This window comes from Aotus nancymaae, unplaced genomic scaffold (genome assembly GCF_030222135.1).
Source record: "Aotus nancymaae isolate 86718 unplaced genomic scaffold, 86718_ANA_hifiasm-v0.15.2.pri h1tg000019l, whole genome shotgun sequence".
Classification (NCBI taxonomy): domain Eukaryota; kingdom Metazoa; phylum Chordata; class Mammalia; order Primates; family Aotidae; genus Aotus; species Aotus nancymaae.
In genome coordinates this window covers 52717524-52737273 of record NW_026988431.1, presented here as the reverse complement: position 1 = coordinate 52737273, position 19750 = coordinate 52717524, and the positions used below count along the sequence as shown (strand labels likewise).

The 19750-nt window shown below is 37.1% G+C and overlaps 1 long non-coding RNA gene across 3 annotated transcripts in view; it reads right to left on the bottom strand.

Moving 5' to 3' along the window:
- The window catches only part of LOC135275896 (uncharacterized), a 45936-nt gene that overhangs the window by 12527 nt on the left and 13659 nt on the right, over positions 1-19750 (bottom strand). The window contains exons 2-3 of one of the 3 annotated variants that reach the window (XR_010343483.1): positions 12505-12535; positions 1471-1562 (exon numbers count right to left, since the gene is read on the bottom strand). This is a non-coding gene — a long non-coding RNA (uncharacterized LOC135275896). Of the gene's footprint in view, positions 1-1470; positions 3251-12504; positions 12536-19750 lie in introns of those variants that run through there. The other 2 variants (XR_010343484.1, XR_010343482.1) reach the window with 2 other exon arrangements.

The window sequence follows — 19750 nt, the reverse complement described above, 5'->3', positions numbered from 1 at the left end:
AAACTTCTTGCTCTGAGACCTGACACTTATGAAGAGAAATTAGCTGCCATGGTTTACCCTAATTCTAGCATTCGCTCCTGCCTCCAGTACTGTCCACAGCAATAACTGATTTAGTTAGACTGGGCATATGCCCAAGGAACTGGAAGTGAGGTGTCTCAAGCTTCCTTGGTTTTAACTCCAAAGTCCCCCAACAAGCTTTCTTTTCTTCCCCCTTCCTTGCCCTTTCCCAATCCCTCTTCCTTTGCAAAAGTAATCTTTAGATCTGTCATCCTGATGCTTCTTTTCCTAACTGCTTTTTATGGATAAATTGCAACCACTTTTTTCATCTGTATTCTGCAGTAGTATACACCAACAATTTCTGTTTTCATCTCATTCGGCTTCCTCTGTGGCTAGAATCCTACTTCAGAAATAGAAGGAGATTAATGCCTTCCCTTGATTCTGTTATTTTTTAAAATTGCTGTCCAACGGTTCTTTTTCCAGATTTCTCTAAGGAAGGCTATTTCCTTGTTATTCTTAGCTCTGTCCAAGGAACAGCACCAACACTACCTGAGTACTCCTGAGAAGGGCAGAATCCCACACATGCCGAATGAGAAAATGTCCATTTTCCAGAAGCTCCTCAACTAATTCATGGAAATTTGGATGCCCTGTTCTACACTAATGTGCTTCCACAGTTGTTTACCTTAATTGCCCATCTGGAACTTAGCCTGTTTCTTCCCTATTAAGACCCTGAATTTAATTCTGCATTATAAGCCATGATGTTTCTAATACACTTTTAATCAGGCTATACCTTCTCTAACTTCCTCTCCATAAATCACATGACACTATTCAATTATGTTAATTTGTCCTATATGATACTATACGACGGAGTTATAACATTTTCTATAAAACTAAATTATGGCCATACATGGCTGACCATTTATGGTGATATTCATCTATGGTAAATACAACAAAGGACTGTATGGTGAGGTACCTCAATCCTTAATGCCTCTCTAATAGTGAGAATGAGAGCAAGGGCAGGAAGATGTTACTCTAATTCTCTGACACATTTTGGTGCTGGAAGCTGACATGACCTTCTTTCCTATTTCTATCACCCTGCTCTTCCTTCTACAAATCAATGTGACTTTACTGCCCTCCTTTACACACTCCCGCATACTGTTTCTTCATTTATTCCATGTACACTCTGCCCTCCTCATTCTTTCTTTTATTCATTTCATCTTCCCTCTTTCCTGATTTTCTTCAGATCTTAGTATCTTAAAATGGGAACTAATAATTCAGCTCCTTGAGTGGTACTCTCAATAAATAGACTCAACTGCTCACCCCTGATTAGACATACAACTTCTCACCATTTTACTTCTCCTTTACTTACTATACATTTAATAGAACATTTTCTTTAGCTATTTGAATATATTAGTGCTCATATATATTTTTTAATTCCATCAAATGACTTTTTAAATAAAATAGTATTCTTACCTTCTTTTACATTGACCATACTGTGTTTTTTGTTTCGTTTTTCCATTGGCAGGTCCAGGTAAAGGCTCTGACACTTTGTCAAGGACACACTGCTGAGGTAATATCAAGCATGAGTTTCCATTTAAAAAATTATAATGAGTTGCATAAAGACTTTCTTATCAATTTTTTTCTTTTTTTGAAACAGGGTCTCTGTCACCGAGGGCTGGAATGTAGTGGCAAGATTATGGCTCACTGCAGTCTCAACCACCTGACCTCAAGCAATCCTCCCACCTCAACTTCCTGAGTAGCTGAAACTACAGCTGTGTGCCATCATGCTAGGCTACTTTTTTACTGTTATTTTTGTAGAGTCAAGGTCTCACTATATTGCCCAGGCTGGCCTCAAACTCCTGTTGTTGTGGGGTTTTTTTTGGAGACAGAGTCTTGCTCTGTCACCAGGTGCCAGGCTGGAATGCAGTGGTATGATCTCAGCTCACTGCAACCTCTGCCTCCTGGGTTCAAGCAATTCTCCAACCTCAGCCTCCTGAGTAGCTGGGACTACAGGCATATGCCACCATACCCAGCTAATTTTTTTTTTTTTTTTTGTATTTTATTAGAGATGGGGTTTCACCATGTTGGCCAGGATGGTCTCAATTTCTTGACCTCATGATCCACCCCCCTTGGCCTCCCAAAATGCTGGGATTACAGGTGTGAGCCACTGCACCTGGCCCAAACTCCTGGTCTTAAGTAATCCTTTTACTTCTGCCTCCAAAAGTGTTGAGATAACCAATGTGCACCACCACAACTCAGGACTAATCAATTTACTTAAATAAATCTCAGTTTACCCAAACTTGGTGGTTCACTCTTACACTCCTAGCCCTTTGCAAAACCAAGGTAGGTGGATTCCTTGAGCTTGGAGTTCAAGACGGGCTTGGGCAACATAATGAGAACCTATCTCTCTATATTAAAAAAATACCAAAATGAGTTAGTCATTGTGGTGTGTGCCTGTAGTCCTAGCTACTTGGGAGGCTGATGTGGGAGGATTACTTGAGCCTGGGAGGTGGAGACTGTAGTGAGCCAAGATCATGCCACTGCACTCCAGTAGGCAACAGAGCAAGACTCTGTCTCCCCTGAAATTTCAATTTTGTATTTTAAAACTAATTTGACTTAAAAAATAAGAGGAGAAGCATGTACTGAAAACCAAAGCATTTCAGTAGAGAATGTCATGTACACTTTCTAGATCAGCCTCATCTGTTATCTTCATATGCCCACTGACTTGCTTATCCAAGCATGGCAGTCCAAAGGAAACAAATTCACAGACAAAATACTAGCATGTGCACACCTCAGTCAGGAACTAGCTTCAAAGTACCTTAGTCTACTTTGCAATCTCCATCAAAAACAAGAAAACCTTTTAAAAATAGGTATTGGCAGCTGAGCATGGTGTCTCATGCCTGTAATCCCAGCACTTTGGGAGGCTGGGCATATCACAAGGTCAAGAGATAGAGACAATCCTGGCCAACATGGTGAAACCCCGTCTCTTAAAAAATACAAAAATTAGCTGGGAGTGGTGGTGCATGCCTGTAGATCCAGCTCCTTGGGAGACTGAGGCAGAAGAGTTGCTTGAACCCAGGAGGTGGAGGTTGCAGTGAGCCTAGATTGTGCCACTGTACCCCAGCCTGGCGCATGGCAACAGAGCAAGACTCTGTCTCAAAAAAAAAAAAATATATATATATATAACATACATATATATAAAACAGACATATATATAACATATAAAAATATATAAAACATATAACATAAAACATAAAACATGTTTTATATATAAACATATATGTAAAAAACATAAAATTATATGTTTTTTAATATATATAGAGAGAGAGAAGAGAGAGAGGAGAGAGAGAGAAACCAGGTGCATTGGCTCATGTTTGTAATTTCAGCACTTTGGCAAGCCGAGGTGGGTGGATCACCTGAGGTCAGGAGTTTGAGAGCAGCCTGACCAATATGGTGATACTGTGTCTCTACTAAAAATAAAAAAAAAAATTAGCCTGGATTGGTAGTGCGTACCTGTAGTCCCATCTATTTGGGAAGATTAGGCAAGAGAATTGCTTAAACTCAGGAGGTGGAGGTTGCAGTGAGCAGAGATCATGCCACTGCACTCCAGCCTGGGTGAAAGAGCAAGACTGCATCTCAAAAACTTATATACACACACACACACGCACATATATTAAAAATATGTAACATAAATATATTAGTGTAATACAATGTTAAATTTAAATATCCTCATATAAATATTTCAGTCTTCAGATATATATGATAGAAAACTTGGAATATGTCATATTGAGCATCAACAGAACACCATAGAAGATGCTTCATTTAGGTAAACAAAGACTTGAAAAAACCTACATGTTTTTTGATAAAATCTTTACTGATAGGAAAAAAATGGTTCAATAGAATAATGTAGTAATAAAATTTATATTACATTTAAATAAAAGCAAGTGAAGATGTGATCAACTGTGCAACTATTTTATTTTTTTTTTTATTTTACTTTAAGTTCTGGGGTATATGTGCAGAACATGCAGGTTTGTTACATAGGCATATACATGCCATGGTGATTGGCTGCATCCATCAAGCCAGGGGCAGTGGATCACACCTTTAATCTTAAGAATTTGGGAGGCCAAGGTGGGTGGATCGCTTGAGTCTACTAGTTTGAAAACAGCCTGGGAAAAGTGGTCAAACCCTATCTGTGCAAAAGACACATAAGTTAGCTGGGCATGGTGGTGCATACCTGTAATCCCATATACTCAGAAGACTGAGATGGAAGGATCACATTACCCTGGAAGGTCAAGGCTGCAGTGAGCTGAAATTGTACTACTGCACTTTAGCACAGGAAACAAAGTGAGACCCTTTGAAGAAAGAAAAGAAAAGAAGAAAAGGAAAGGAAAGGAAGAGAAAGAAACAAAAGAGAGACAGAGACAGAGACAGAGGAAGAACGAACTTCAAAAGTGTAGCAAGCTGTCTTTAAAAGGAAAAAAAAAAGAACATTTATTTAGGAAGCACCTAAAATGTGCCAGGATTCTATTTCACATTTGTTGTACATATTGTAATCATAAAAAACAATGATGATGATGGCTTTCTGCCCATTCCAGGGTGCTAAGAGCAAAATGATGAATAGATGTGACCCTTTGTTCTCTCCATTCAGAATTTCCCTCTCTTAGACTTTCACATGGCTGGCTCCTTCTCATCCTTTATTTGGCAGCTTAAATATCATACTCAGAGAGGTCTTCTCAGACCACAGATTTCCATTCCTCTCCCATTCCCATCCTAACTACAAACTTCCTTGCTATCTTCTTTTTTTTTCAGACGGAGTTTCGCTCTTGTTACTCAGGCTGGAGTGCAATGGCACGATCTCGGCTCACCACAACCTCCGCCTCCTGAGTTCAGGCAATTCTCCTGCCTCAGCCTCCTGAGTAGCTGAGACTACAGGTGCATGCCACCATGCCTAGCTAATTTTTAGTAGAGATGGGTTTAAAATTTTTGTATTTTTAGTAGAGATGGGTTTTTTTTTTTTTTTTGAGATGGAGTCTTGCTCTCTTGCCAGGCTGGAGTGCAGTGGCGCAGTATCGGCTCACTGCAACCTCCACCTTCTGGATTCAAGTGATTATTCTGCCTCAGGCTCCCAAGTAGCTGGGACCACAGGGATGTGCCACCACGCCTGGCTAATTTTTGTATTTTTAGTAGAGACGGGGTTTCACCAGGGCCAGGATGGTCTCGATCTTTTGACCTCGTGATCCGCCCGCCTCGGCCTCCCAAAGTGTTGGGATTACAGGCGTGAGCCACCGTGCCCGGCGAGATGGGGTTTTATCATGTTGACCAGGATGGTCTTGACCTCTTGACCTCTTGATTCACCCATCTTGGCCTCCCCAAGTGTGGGGATTATAGGTGTGAGCCACTGCGCCCGGCCGTTATCTTCTAACATTTTCTATTTTCTTTATAGAAAGCATTTATAGTGAAAAGTATTTGCTCTTTCTTTCTTTTTCTGTTCCTACTACTATAGCATAAGATCTCATCTTGTATATTCAGTGTCTCACTGACTAATATACTCTGTGATCTATAATAAAAATAAATTCTAGGTCAAAACACTTAAAATTTCATCAGAAAGTCTCATATGCGAAACTGCTATGTTCCTACAGGACATCTTCAGTCATAGTAGCCTGCCGAAATTGAACACACCCCTACCCCAAATTTAAAATCCCCATGCCATTTCCTACTTTCCTATTCTTTTCTTGATGCTACTGCCATTTTATCATCCTTCAGGTTTACAAAAATTTTCCTTGAGTTTTACTAAGTCACTGAATACTGTTGTGATCATTTTATCTCACATTTGTAAACATATTTTCCAATTTACAAATGTTTTTACATTTCCCACTACTTTTGTTCATTACACATACCTGAGAGGTACCGTTAGTACCATTTTTATGAACGAGGTCAATGACAATCAAATAAAGAATATTGCCCAAGGTCCCATACATCATAAGTGGCAGAACCAGGATGCTAACATGTCTTTGGACTTCTACTTGTGCTGGTAAAACTATGCACCAGCTGCTTCTATTGAAAAGTCAGGCCCCTCCCATTTCTCTCCAAAGTCATAGCATTAGAATTCACCATTATTATCTTATACTTCTGCTCTAAGTGTGGCTACCACGAAAGTCCTCAGTGTGTTCTCTTTTTGAAAATGACTTCCACTTACTACAACACTAAACTAAATTGTTGTTATTACAGTCCCACATAGTTACTACTCTCCAGGTTTTTTTCTTAACCTAAAATGTTCATTGTAGATCTATATTGGACAATCAAAATACATAAACATACTAAAATCTTAGCATTATCTTTTCAAGTTCCAATTTCATTAAAAACTACAATTCAAACTATTTCTAACTCTCCTTATGATGTTGCACATGCAGATATACCACAGAATGATACATTTGGCCACAGCTTAACCTGAAATAATTCTTTAGATTTTAGATAAACTTATTTTCAGAACACAAAGTGATTTTTTGCACATTCTAAACTTTATTTTTCTGGCAGTATACACTTGCTTCTTAAACGAATCTTGCAAATTAGTAGAATTATACTATGAAGCAATAATTTACTTAGCACATAATTACTTTATTATGAGCTAAAAACATGAGAAAATAATTCATTATTGGCATATGCAGGAGGTAATTATTGGCATAAATCACTTCTTGTGGGGGAAAATGAGAATTTAGTTTATAGTAGTATCTTATTTAAGTGGGTTGGCATTGCAAATAGTGTTAGTTGTTTTTATTCCGTTTGTCAAAAAGATAAAGATAAGTGCATAAATTCAGCTCTTCCAAAGAAAAGAAAAACAACAACAACAAAAACAAAATGAGTAAATCTTGTGGGCAATAATTGTTGAATGAAAGCCACATATAGACAACTAAAGAGAAAGCTGTAACTAAGTATGCTGACAATGAAGACACAGATGGACTGAAAGACCAGTCACTAAAGAAATGAAATCTGTGAGAAAAAATTAGGTGGGAAGAAATCATTTAAAAAATGTGAAGATGAAGGGAGAAACAACAAAGAAGCCTAACTAGTCAATTTAATATGAGCTTCAGCCAAGAGAGAAAAGAAACAACATGATGTACCATAAAGTACGTGGAGAAATAGATCTGTAACAGACAGAGCCTTTTGTTCCTTTACAGCCCTAACAACAGTTAATACTTACACTACAATTAGTTTTTTAAAAATATTTCTGTGATACAGAGTTTAATTTTATTAATATAAAACATTCAATTAGCTAGCCATGGTCATCTACCACTACCTGAAAGACCGTTATTATTACAGAGAGGGAAAACCAGAACTTTCCATCAACTTTTGACCTAGAGAAAGAATTAGTCACCAGAATTCTAAAGAGTAATGCATGGCTTATAAAGGTTTGTTTATTAGAGCATGAGTTGGGGCTAATAAAATGTTTAAGAAATTTTAGTCTAAAATCATAATCTAAGATTCCAGTTGAATTATACCAGAAAATACATTGTAGCCCTCTTTGCTATTAATGACTATTTCTAATTTATTTCCTTTTTTTATGGCATAATTTCTCAAAATAACACATCAAAACTTATACATCCTTAAACATTAAAAAATAATATAAATGTAAGCAATATTTTCAAACTGCAGTATTTAATCAATAGATACATTATGTATATTACTTATTACATTCCATTATATAAAAATTCATTCATCTATTTATTCAGATTAAACAACTATTAAGGCTGAATGTGGCAACTCATGCCTGTAACCCCAGCACTTTGAGAGGCTGAGGTGGGCATATCATGTGAGTCCAACAGTTAAAGGCTGGGCAACAAGGCAAAACCCCATCTATACAAAAAAATGCAAAACTCAGCCAAGCATGGTGACAAAGGCCTACAGTCCCAGCTACTTGAATGGCTGAGGTGGGAGGATGACCTGAGCCCAGGAAGGAGACTGCAGTGAACGAAGATCCCACCATTGCACTCCAGCCTGGGTAACAGAGTGAAACTCTATCTCGAAAAAGCAACAATTACATGCTTCTTACATGGAAGACTGCATTCCAGGTACTCCAGGATACACACAAATATGTCTATGACCTCCAGTAGCTCGTAGTGTGCAGCAACTTTAAGTGATTATTTAAACAACTAAATATAAAAATTCTGAAATTTTAAATTTCTGAATGTAATATAAAGACTTTGAGTGGATATTTTAAATAAACTACAATTACAAAATTATGGTGTTAAAGTCTTACCATATTGGTATTGAGTCCACTTATATAACTGGTTATTTGCAGCAAAATACATGTTATTCATTAGATGAAGTGTTTTACATATACCCTTTATGGACAACTTATAAAACACACAAAAATCAATTTGTAATACAAAGTTTGGTAACATAAATTTAAATTTTTACATTTCTACTATTTATATTTTTAAAGCAGATACAATCTGGTTATATTGCCCTGGCTGTTCTCAAACTCCTGGGCTCAAGCAATCCTCCTGCCTCAAAAGCCCCAAGTAGCTGGGACTACAGGGGTACACCACCATACTCAGCTAGTTTTCTACAAATTTCAATATTATTTTAGTCTCACTACAGAAGTAATAATAGAAGTAGAAAAAAAAAACCTCTCCTAAAAACTATATGGTACCAAAATAATAAGTGTCCAAAAAAAGCTATATTGCTGTGTGCTGTAGAGTTTTGCCAATAAAAAGTACCAGGGAGATTCCAGGATAACTACAAGTAATTTGATTCACTGAAGATTTATACAGGCATAAACATTATGAAAGTAACACTAGTATGATTTAAAAGCCAACATTAATATTTATCCAAATAAACCTTAACCAAATTTTGTATTTCCTTTATTGGGGAAAGCATTTTCTAATGTGATTTTCATGTCACTATGTATTTTCCAGTTCATTTTCTATCAGTCCCCACCTCATCACAGTACTTAATCAATCCTTTGTTAGTTAACAAGTTTAAACAATTTTTTTTTAATCAACTAGCCATGTCTATGCTTTTCTCTGACCAACTTTGTATTACCAACAGAAAAAAAGATAGCTAAACCACTGCTAAATTTTAAAAGTGAATAATATGCAAAATTTGACTGAGTGAGAACATTAATTTTACAAGAGGCCACTTTACCTTGGTGGTAACTGTCAAGTCGTCATCTGGCTTAGGGTATGAATCAACACACAGTTCATGGAAAATGCTTTACAGCAAAAACATACAATGAAAATGAGCAAGTTGATTTCTTCACAAATTGTTTAACTGCCAGTTCATATTCAGCTTCTCTCTCCAAAAAACAAAAACACAGTCTGGGGAAAGGTCAGCTATCTGTACATTAAATAATGTTTCTTGATATAATTAAAATATGGCCTCTGTTCTAAAAATGGATTTTGGTTACCTATTTTTGTACCTCTACCTGTCTAAATATATACAATATTCAATTAAAAGTGACCTTGAGCTCCATAACAAATAGTGATAGCCAATATATACCAGAGCCTGATGATAATTTACCCTGACATATTATCTATCCTGAAGTTGTACTTAAAATTAAACTAAAAAATGACATAACTTTTGTTACCTAAACTGGAAGAAACCTGATGACCTAAAACAAGCTGGAAAGATACACTATTTCTTGTCCATTATCTATCTCTGGTTAAAAGACTAATCTGTCACTTCAAATTGGCAGTCTTGATTCCTCAGCATAGAAACCACTTAAGAAGTTCCTATTGCTTTCCTTTTTCCCAAAACAGTAGAGGGAATCACCTGCAATATTTGAAACATGAATGCTAAGTGCACAAAAGTCTAATAACAGAGGAGTATGTTCTCTTTGAGAACACTCTTCCCAGAAAGATCAACATACTAACAGTGATAAAAACTCACTTACACTCACTCGGTACATCCTACCTTTTGCAGGTCCACATTAACTAGGAAGCCCTTAAATCCTTCACAGGTAGGGTCGGGTGCGGTGGCTCATGCCTAAAATCCCAGCTCTTTGGGAGGCCAAGGGGAGCAGATCACTTGAGTTCAGGAGCTCAAGACCAGCCTGGCCAACATGGTGAAACCCTGTCTCCACTAAAAATGCAAACATTAGCCAGGCATGGTGGCAAACACCTGTAATTTCAGCTACTAGGGAGGCTATTATGCTTGAACCCTGTAGGCAGAGGTTGTGGTGAGCTATCATGCCACTGCACTCCAGCCTGGGTGATGGAGCGAGACTCCCTCTCAAAAAAAAAAAAAAAACTTCATAGGCACTCAGATATCCAAGAAGAGAGACTGCTGGAAAAACAGAGTTCTGGTAGTTGTACTTCTATTTCCCTAAGTACTATCTAAATATCTTTCTTCCTATAGGCTTCCAGATTCCACTTGTGCAGGGCTCTATGGCAGTCTCCAATCTTCAAATCTTCAATCTATGAAAGTACAGATTCCTGAAAGGATGGCCTCACATGACCAGGAGTGGCTCTCTACATCCCTGCTCCTTAATAACAAGCTAACTGGAGTCTCCATCAACTGCCCCCAGCATAGACACACCTCCAATTTCCCAACTGAACTTCACAACTGATTGGCCAGTCAATCATGCCCCTGACCCAGCCTACATGAACATTGGAAGACCATCAGTGAATTATGAAAAGAAGGAGCGGTGAGGAGGCACCTGCCCTGGTTACAGATCTGTTGTTCAGCAATTTCCAGCCCCTAGTACTCAAGAAGCTCTAAGCGACCCCTCCGTAAGTCAGAAGGGAAGTATGTGATACCACATTTCTATCTGCTGTAGAGACTCTTGCCAGTGTCTCCGAATGTTTTAGCATCTTTCAGTAAAAATCTTCATTTGTCAGTTATTGATCAAAAAAAAGCAGCAACGTGTTTAAAGCTCCCTTGAACCCTCTATTTTAATGTGCCTTTGTAAATTCCCAAGATCTTGTGTTCTTCATTTGTAATTTATCTTTATTAAACTTGTCATAAACTCCAATATTCTGATCTCTTACTGAAGATTTCATATTCCTATCCAATAAGATATTGTTTCTCTTCAAACTTGGCCTTCCCCTGCTCATTCCATTCTTAGCCACTGCCATTGGGTTTAACAGTTAATTTCATTCTCATTCTATCCACTGGGTGCACCAGACTCACTTCCCTTTGTATCATAATCATCATCATCATCATTATCTGAGACAGAGTCTCACTCTGTCACCAGGCTAGAGTGCAATGGCATGATCCTGGCTCACTGCAACCTCCACCTCCCAAGTTCAAGCAATTCTCCTGCCTCAGCCTCCCGAGTAGCTGGGACTACAGGTGCCTGCCACCATGCCCCGCTAATTTGTTTTGTAGTTTTAGTAGACTGATTTTCACCATTTTTGCCAGGATGATCTGGATCTCTATTTGGGAGGCTGAGGCAGGAGAATCGCTAGAACTCAGGCAGCAGAGGTTGCAGTGAGCCTAGACAGCACCACTGCACTCAAGCCTGGCTGAGAGAGCAAGACTCTCTCAACAACAACCACCACAAAAAAAAAAAAAAAAAAGCCAAAAAATAAAAAAAAGAAGGGTGAGTACTGGGCTTTAAAATGAGTTTAAATCTCATTTCTGCCACTTCCTATGTCCAGAAAGAAAACTATCCTAATCTGTTTGAGTCTCAGGTTCTCTAGCTAGAAAGACACTTGACCAGAATGTTTAACACATGTTGAAGTACTAGAAGTTATTTTAATTAGTCCTATGATTCCTTAAAATTCTGAAATTCTGCATGCTTTTGGTTGTCTACAGGAGAATTGGGGATACATAGCCAGCAGAATTTGGAAAAATAGTAGAACAAAAGAAACACCAAAAGCAGAGAAGAACACTTTAAAACATCAAGAGAAGGTTATGGAAATGTCATGGAAGAAGAAAAAAAGACTAAAGAAAAGTATTGTGGAAGCAGAAATACCAGCCTAAAGGGAAAACCAACCTGGGAAGTCAAGTATTTCTAAGACTTGTCTAATCTTAGTTTTGTAAAATTTACAATCCTATGGCCAAACCTTTACACTGCCCTAAAGCCTGTGATGGTAAAGATAAGATATTGGTTACCACTGAAATTGTCATATTTATTAGGACAAACTGTTAGACCAACCTCATTTCTAACAATAACCTTAAATGAGTTAACATATAGCTAGATTTGACTGTATTCATTAATCTGATTCTAACATATATCTTGATCCAATTGCTGCACAGATCTTTATCCATCTATGCTGAGGAGCAAAAGGAAGATTTGGAAGCCCGGCAGGCTGATGGTTTAACTGTGAGTCAGCTACTTTGTTAACTGTGGGGTCATGAGCCAGTTAATCAACCTCTCTAAACCACAGTTGCCTATTTAATAAACAGTAGGTTATAAGAACACAGATGTTGTGACGGCGTTATGAGATAAATGCATAGCACATAATAGGGTGGTTAGCCCAGAATACAACACTCAACAGATATTAATTTCTTCCATCTATATTTCCTTAGTTAATACAATTTTTTAAATCTGTAAAATCCTACCTGACTGCAGATTCATCAGAACTCCCAGGATCTATTAAAGGAAAAGACAATATGCATTGTAAATCAGTAACAAATATATAGGATATTAAAAACATAAGAAGGCATAGTCATGCCTGCCTGTAATCTCAACTACTTGGGAGACTGAGGCAGGAGGATCACTTGAGAAACCCAGAAGTTTGAGACCAGTTTGGAAAACAAAGCAAGACTCTACCTTCATAAAAAAAATTATGCACACTTGTGTGCATGCTTTAGACCATTTTTCTTTAAAGTATAGGACTGATGCTATGTTACAAAGCATTCCTTTGGGAGCATACCTGAGACCTTATTAGAATTAATATAAATTATACCTACTGGTATGTGATTAGTGCAGTAAGAACTCTTACTTCCCTTATAAATTTATCAAAATTTGATTTCTACAAGTGAACTGCAGTATACAAGTCATCTTATGAGTTGTAAGTATACAATCACAAACCATATGAGATTGACTAAAAATGGTATTGTTAGCAGAACAGGTGTGATGAGTGACCAGTGTGAAAGAGCATGATTTCTGAACCAAAATATGAGGGGCAGTTAAAACAGAGTATACAGTAGTTCCCTTATCCACAATGTGTGGAAAAGACATACTTGCCACGTTTTTCTCTGCTCTCACACCACAGAAACAATCATCAACAAAGAAGGCTTCTGTGATCAAACACAGGGAGGGTTTTTCCCCACCAACAAGCAAGCAATCATTTCTGCAGATGACGCAAGCTGGGTGTCCTCTAATTCAGTTCTCTTACTCTATCTGCAGGTAGCATCAGATTCCACAAGTAAAGGGCTCAGTCTCATGAGACTTCCTCCCTACATCAGTCCTAAGTCTGAAACTCCAGAACTTCTGACCAATTGGCTTCAATTTGTGTTAAACTGAATTGCTGGAATGGCTCAAAGTACTCAAGGAAATCATTTACTAGTTTGCTATGAATGACATTACAAAAGGTACAGATGAAGAGTTGCATGGTGCAAAGTGTGGGGGAAGTGGGACAAAGATTACATGCCCTCCCAGGACACACCATCCTCCGGGAACCTCAATGTATTCAGTGAACTGGAAGCTCTCCAAGCCCAGTCCCTTTGGGTCTTTATGAAAGCTTTATTACATATGCACCACTGATTAAATCACTGGCCGTTGGTGACTGAAAACCTTCAGGCTTTCTCTTCGCCCCAGAGTCTGCAGAGTGAGGCGAGATCTCAACCCTCTAGTCAACATCTTCACGATAATGACCAGTTGCCATCCTGAATCTACATAGGGGCTTCCAGCCATCAACCATTAGCATACAAAATGACATCAGTTTGGAATTTCTAATGATTTTAAGAACTGTACACCAAGAAATGAGTCAATGTCCAAACAGATTTTACATTCGTAGTTTTTATTTTTGTGGTTACAGCTAATAGTCAACTGTATTCCCAAAATATCACATGGAAAACTTCAGAAATAAACATGTCATAAGTTTTAGTGTGTCATTCTGAGAAGTACGATGAAACCCTGAGCCCCTCCACGCAGACCAGGATGTGAATTACCCGTTTGTTCGGTACATTCACACTGCATGTGCTGTTCACCCATTAGCCATCAACACAGTCTCCTTCTGCTGTCAGCCATCAACATCATTAAAGCCTGAAGATCCAGGGTCACTCACAGCTCATGACGTTTTCTCTGACTTAGATTCAGGGGTGCATAGTGGCCTAACACTGCATTACAATGCCTACCTCATTCACCTCATTTCATCTCATTACACAGGCATTGTACCACTTCACATCATCACAGGAAAAAGGGTGAGAACCATAACAATGTATTTTATGATGAGTTATTGTTGTTAATTTCTTACTGCACCTAATTTATAAATTAAATGCTATCATAGATATATATGTGTAGAAAAAATTGGTATGTGATTCAGTACTCTTTGTGGTTTCAGGCATTTACTGGGAGTCTTGAAATGTATCTCTTGCATTTAAGGGGGGACTACTGCACTTACTTTGTTGAATACAATACAGCCTCCCTAGCTCTGCAGTTAAAACTGTTCAGGTTAGGATAAAATGACTGAAGAGCTCAAGAGAGATCAATGTGTTACTCTGGCTAATACTCTTCTGGGGAAGGTGCTGGGTGGTTTACTTAGTTGCAGCTATATGCTCAGCTCTACATATAACAAGGCCCAAATTCACCTGTTATTTTACCTCCCACAGAAAGAACCACTGGAAAGATCACTCACTTAAGAACTTATCCACTCCGAATCACACCTTATATTCAGAGAGAAGCTTAAGAAACACGGGAGGTGTGGCAGGCTGCCAGGCAGCACTATCTCATGTGAAAAATGTATAGAAAGAAAACTATCAATGCCCTCTTGCTGCTAGAATGTGCCAATGCTTTCCCCTCTCCCTAGTAGGAGAAAAAAATTCTTTTTTTAAACCCATATAAAGCAAAATTGTGTGATTTCCTTGCCCTCCCTCATGATAGAGAATCTAGTTATAGGTGAGTCATGTCATCATAACACAGAGTGTTTTCAAACTCACCCCTCAAAGGAAGAGGATCAGTGAGGAGTGTGGGTATTTACCTATAGCATTCACTGCCTGGTCTTATTTCCAACTGAAAGTACGTATGGAAGACTTTGCGATTCCAGTTTTATAAAGTACAACCGCTTGAACTTGTTCCCTTCCAAGGAACAGAGAGTCTATCTGAACCCACTCCATAAACCAAGATGCTCCAGTGTGTGCTGTGTGGTTAATGCATGGTGTCATTCTCCTCAACCCTTTCCGTTATGTGGCAAATATCTAAACAAATCATGTTTTCTAAATATGTAAAGCACATGTCACCAGATCTTATAATTAAAAAAGGAAGAAAAACAAAAGGACAAAGTACATCTTAAATGACTACGTTCAATTACCATAGAACTTTAACTGTTTAACTAGTGAAAAATATATCCACTGTATTATTTCAACTATATGACTCTTCTGAAAAAAGTAAAACTATGAAGATAGAAAAGATCAGTGGTTGGAGTTGCCAGGAAGAAAGGGAGAGATGAACATAGTATTGAGAATTTTTAGGGCAGTGAAACTGTTGTATCATATTAAAATAATAGATACATGTCATTATACATTGGTCCAGATTCACAGAATGTACAGTATTAAGAATGAAGCCTATGTCAACTATGAACTTTGAATGATTTTAATGTGTCAATGTAGGTTCATCAGTTGTAAGAAATATACCACTTTGGTGGAAAATACTAATAATGGGAAGGGCCATGCATGTGTGGGAGGCATGGAAAATAATGACAAATCTCTGTACCTTCCTCTCAATTGTGAACCTAAAACTGCTCTAAGAAATAAAGCTATTGATCTAAAAAAGATACTCATTGTCTATGCATCCCAGGATTTCCAGAACAAAAACGAAAATGAAAAATAAAAGATATTCACTGAACCTATTATGACATATTTAAGCAAGACATGGTGACCTCCAAAATTGGAGATCATTAAAGACCAAAGTAATAGCATGTAGACATTATTTCTCAAATTGAAGTATATAAAATATGTAAAACAAATAAATTTAATTGCATGCTCAGGCAAGAAAATATTGATAAAATGATTATTTTATCTTATTTCACAATTCTAAACAGGGAGTTAGCACAAGATGAAAACTAAATTATTCATGTAGTAAAAATAAAAGACCATTTTTATTCTAATTTTAAATCAGAAATTATTAGATTATTTAATTTAACAATTTTACTGAAAGGCTAATGAGATAAGGAGGACAGACTGTAATTACCTAATACTGCTATGGTAACTTACAAACAAATACCTGTTAGTCACCAAAACTCAAAAAAGTAACCAGCATTGCAACTAAGGATGGATCATACGACAGAAACTAGTACCAAGTGACCTTATCTTAGATTATTTGCTGTTAAAATAAAATTTTAAAACAACACCAAAAATTAAGTTGGGGCTAAAACTTCTGTGCAGAAAAGATTTCATATAGCAGGCAAAAGACTGACATCCTTAGAAGGGCCTCCATGCAAGGCTGGCCCCTTGGTGGATGTTTAGGAAATTGAAATTGAGAGTTTTCCCACCATTCCCTGAGAAGAATGGCTAACTGTGTCTAAAGTGTTTAGAGAAACAACGTGGTTATGCTGAACAGATGCTTTCCTTCTGGGAGTCTGGAATTCGGGTACATGTGAGGGAGATGAACCTCCATTTAAAACACTTAGGTCCTGAGTCTCTAATGAGATTCTGGTGCTGGTAGACATAACTGCAACTGAGTTGCCAAAATGTAAGCCTGGGAGAATTAAGCAGATTCCAGGAACTCCACAGGATAGAACTCCTCGAAACTTGTGCCCGGTTTCCTGCAGACTTGACCACATGCACCTTTTCCCTCGAATTTTGCCTGTACCCTTTCAGTGTAATAAATTAAAGATCTCAGTATGATTATTTTGTAAGTCCTGTGAGACCTTCTAGTGAATTGCCAAACCTGGGGGTGGTCTTGGAAACTCTGACACAAATGCATCATGTAAGATTTTTACTAAATTGATATATGTGACTGTCATCAGATGGTTATTTCACAGAATAACTTTCCCTAATCTGTTTTTCTTTTATTTTCTTTCTTCTCCTTGATATTTGACTTGGGGATTCTTGTATTTCTGTATCTAATTGCATAAAGCCATTGATGCAGAAGGATTATTTGAGCTCAGAAGTTCCAGACCAGCCTGGGCAATATAGTGAGACCTCATCTAAAACAAAAAATACATACATACATACCTTACAAAAAATAATAGCTAAGCATGGTGGTGTATGCCTGTAGTCCCAGCTACTTGGGAGGCTGAGGTGAAAGGATCACATAAGGCCATGAAGCAGAAGTTGCAGGGAGCCAAGACTGCACCACTACACTCAAGTGCTAGCAACGCAGGGAGACACCGTCTCAAAAATAAACAGATAAACAAACTAATCCATCAATAAATAATTGTGTATCCAGCTGGATGTAACCACACATGACTATGGTCCCAGCTACTCAGGAGGATGAGGTAGCAGGACTGATTAAGCCCAGAAGTTCAAGGCTACAGTAAGCCATAATTGGACCACTGAATAAACACTGTATTCACAACATAGAGAGACCCCATTTCTTATAATAATCATAATAAATTAATTATTTAAGTAACTTGTATACCTGGAGAAAAACGTGACTACCGAGTAAAGTACAAGTCTACTACTGATCATAGAGTTCCCTTTACTTGCTTCTAATCTTTTTATTTCTTATAAAACTAGAAACATGGTTCACCCATTAAAGGCAGTTAATCACAGAACAAGTCAAAAAATCAAAAGAACTGCATCCAAAGTGTAGGATGTGTTATCCGCTGCTCCCTGCAAATAGTGGATTTGGTCATAAAGAATCAGCAGGGATTTTAACTTATTAGTGTGTACATATGCACGTGCAAGAGCACATGTATGTGTGTGTATATGTGCATGTGCATATGTGTATGTGCGTGTGTGTAAACAATGACAGATAAAACCATTCTGCTTGTGTAAGAATATGTAACATAACTTGTACTTCTCACAAAGGAAATGTTTTTCTGTCTTCTGCACCCGGTAGGTATCTCCAAAACATAATCTCCAATTTGTATGGGTGCACGCTGGTTCAATTGTACAGTTCTTATTGCTATTTACTTATGGTACAAGAAAGGGACTGTTGAGTTCCCAGTTGTAAAGATAGTTACTTTCTTAGTGACAAAAATTAATATGTAATACAGTTAACCCTTGAACAGCAAGGGTTCGAACTGCAGGGGTTTACTTATATGCAGATTTTATTCTGCCTCTGAAATCCACAGACAGATGAAGACCTTTGTGAGGATCCACTTATGTCTTATGAAAAGTCAGTATATTTTTTCTGATGAGTTTCTTTCTAACAGCTTCATTTCTCTACCTTACTTTGTTGTAAGAACACAGTATACAATAATGCAGCACAAATAAAATAGGTTTTAATGGACTGTTTATGTTATCAGGAAAGTTTCCAGTCAATGGTGGGTTACTAGCAGCTAAGATGGGGAAATTAAAAGTTATACTCAGATTTTCAACTGCACAGAGATTAGAGTCCCTAACTCCCAAATTATTCATGGGTCAACTATAATTATTTATTTACTAAATACAATTTATTATAAAAATGAAATAGAAGATCCCTATGTATAACAACTTCAATTTGCTATAATGTGACTACAGAGAAAACATACAACATACTTCCTTAACGATCTTTTTTCTTATCTATGCAAAAAATATTATACAGTGTTTTTGGGATTGTAATTAAGTAAATGATTTTTTTTCAAACAATACTGTTTTAGATTATAAATTAGATACAACTACCTTCTTAAATAACTCTGAATTCTAAACTAAAGTTAAATTTTGAAAATTAATTTACATATATGTATATACATATATATATTTGCAATTTATACATATTTTAAAACTGGTCATTTTCCATTAAAATTACCTTAATCTTACATCTTACTTTCTTTTTTATCAAGAGTAGTACCAACAAGATAAATGAGAAATTTACTATAAGAAATCTTACTTGTCTTGAAGTATCTTCTTTTTATGTTCCAAAATTTGGTGTCAAATTCTATGTATAAAAAAGTAATAATGAAAATTGCTATTTTAATACTAAAATAAAAAATATTTACCAAATATATTAAATTCTTAAGCCATTTCAGGCAATATCAGCACTAATACCAGAATTTAATTTCTGTCCCGTACATTTCAAAATTTTAAGCTTTACAAGTTTATTAACCTTTTAATTAAAGAAAAAAAAGTGAAGTACTCATAAATGAAGGGATCGCAGCTCAGTAAATTAACTATAGTTAGCTGGACATCATGCAAAGTGTCCTGCACTCAGAACAAGTCCTTGCTCTGTAACCAATAGGTATTTGTGTTCAGACAAGCTGCTTCTCTTAGGCTCCATGGTTTCTTCTAAAAAATAACAATTTTGCTACCTTACTTCACTAGGTTGTTAGGAAGATGTCATGAGATTCCATGCTTCAATGTTCAGAGAAATAGTAGAGCAATGGAATAACTTATTCTTGAACTTTATGGCTGAAGCTATTTTGGAGTCCCAAATGAAGCTTGATGTGTGTTTTTCCATACGTTCTAATATTCAAATGTTGCAGTTTTCATAAAATGTTATTAAGTGCTAATTTTGTTTATTAGCTGTATTTATTGTGGCTTGTAATTCAGGGCATTTTAG